General features: G+C 39.0%; 1 non-coding gene across 1 annotated transcript; it reads right to left on the reverse strand.

Moving 5' to 3' along the window:
* Positions 1–838: 838 nt before the first annotated feature.
* Positions 839–945, reverse strand: LOC122092513. The gene has a single exon (XR_006144174.1). It is a non-coding gene; the product is annotated as a small nucleolar RNA R71 (small nucleolar RNA).
* Positions 946–2,312: the final 1,367 nt, after the last annotated feature.

A 2,312-nucleotide genomic window follows, 5' to 3' on the forward strand; every position in this document is an offset into this window, starting at 1 on the left:
TGTCGGGGAGACAGTTCCATGTTATTTTTCGCTTTCTTTTGGTAAATTGGAGTGATTTGTTTGCTTTTTTTTGTTTTTCCTTTTCTTTTATTGAATTCTTGAGAAGAACAATTTGTAATAATAGTTGTATCGGTGGAGGTCGCCATGCCTCATAGTATGATAAAGACAGGTTTCGCCCTATAACAGTACCTCATGAATTGACCTGAGCAACCCCGGATCCTTGCAGGTAAGCTCCCAAAAAGCCAAAAAAATAAAAAAAAAATCAAAAATATCATAAAAAAATCATAAAAAAAGTTTTGCTATCCATTCTTTTGTGCTTGTCTTACTCTAGTTGTGGGTAGTTTTCTGTTGCGTGCGTATTAGGTGGGTACGTAATACTAAGAATTGGTTAGAAAGAAGAGATCCAACAAGTAGTGGCCCTATAAGTTTGCTCTCTTTAAAATCCTTCAATATGGGAGACCAACAGCAAAATCCTTCACCTAAATCTCTGAAAGATAGGTTCTACCCTGCTAGAACAACCCAACCTTCCTGCATAGTTCTACCACAAGCCCAGGGTAATAATTTTGAACTCAAATCTCAATACATCACTATGTTCCCCCACTTCCATTAGTTGACCTCTGAGGATGCATACCTATTTCTAAGGGAATTTGAAGAGGTATGTGTTCTAATTAAGATCCAACAGCTTTCTGATGATGTTGTTAAGCTTAGGTTTATCACTTTTGCATTGAAAGACCAAGCAAAGAAGTGGTTGTATGGGTTACCCACAAATTCCATAACCTCATGGGAACAGTTCACAATTGTTTTCCTTAAGAAGTTTTTCTCAACTCACAAGACCAATAAGCTTAGAAGTGATATCCTTCAGTTTAGGTAAAACCCTAATGAGTCATTTTCCAAACTTATGGAGAGATTCAAGGATCTACTCCAAGAATGCCCGCACCATGGCCTAGACCTATGGCATTTATGTCAAATAATTTATGAGGGTATTGATTACCCAACTAAACAAATGATAGAGTCTATGTGCCCTGAGGGATTCACATCCTTTATAGATGAAGGAAAGGCATGGGAATTCTTACTTGAATTAGCTGAAAAAACTCGTGAGTGGGAATCAACCCAAGAGAGTGAAAGAACCATGGGAGGAAAAGGATATTTTGTAGATGGGATAGTAGCCAAGGAAGCCCATTTGGATAGCCTAATCAAGAGAATTGAGGCTATTGTTCCTAGAGAGCCATCATCAATCAATTTGATTAAGATTTGTGCTTGGTGCTAGTCCCCTGGACATCTCCTAGAAGAATGCCCCAACACCTCTGGGGGTACTTCTAATTATAGTGTTAATGCCTTATACCAGAATAATCCATATTGTAATACCTACAATCCAGGATGGAGAAATCACCTAAATTTCTCTTGGAATCAGGGCAACCAAGTAGGGCCTTCCAATTTTCATAATCAAGGTCAACCTGGACTTCAAAGGCCTCCCTTGCACAGCAATCTTTTTCCCAAAATACTTTTTCTAGGTCAAATATAGGACCTCAGGCTAGTTTTCATAGGGCCCTTCTCCTATCATCTTATTAGCAACCCCCTGGGTTTACCAACACTGGAGAGGCAAGTAGAATAAGTGACTTGAAAAAAAATATGGCCCTCCTCATGACAAGCCATCAAATTCTTACAAGAGAACTCACTCAAGTTATCTCAATTATGCATGAGAGGGAGAAAGGAACTTTACCCAGTCAACCAGAGCCTAACCCTAGGCATCATCAGCCTATTAGTTCATAAACATCAACTAATGCACCACTGAATATAGTACAAAGTCAGACCCAACAAGGTCCCTCTAACCAATGTAATGTTGTTTATGCCCTTAGGAGTGGTAGAGAGTACCAACATAGCGTTCATAAATCTTCCTCATCTAGTACTCATGTTTACTCTCCTTCAGTTGAGGACACAAGTGTGCCTCTTGTTCCAGGTTCATCTGATGAACCTAAAGATTTTTTTGAAACTAAAGATGATTTGGTTGAGGAAACCAAAAAATGATTCTTTTGAACAGGGGCAAATCCCTAACAGTCCTTATGTTCATCCTGTCCCATTTCCTAATCGCTTGGTACACAAAAAGAAGACTGCTTCCATGGATAAAATTTTAGAAGTCTTCAAAACGGTAGAAGTGAACATCCCTCTTTTGGATGCCATATCCCAGATCCCGGCCTATGCAAAGTACTGAAAGATTTGTGTACTCACAAACGTATCACTAGTGTGCCCAAAAAGGTATTCTTAGCAGGTAACAGTAGTTCCATAATTACTCAGCCTACAACAGCTAAGAATAA

The sequence above is a fragment of the Macadamia integrifolia genome, chromosome 10 (genome assembly GCF_013358625.1).
Source record: "Macadamia integrifolia cultivar HAES 741 chromosome 10, SCU_Mint_v3, whole genome shotgun sequence".
Classification (NCBI taxonomy): domain Eukaryota; kingdom Viridiplantae; phylum Streptophyta; class Magnoliopsida; order Proteales; family Proteaceae; genus Macadamia; species Macadamia integrifolia.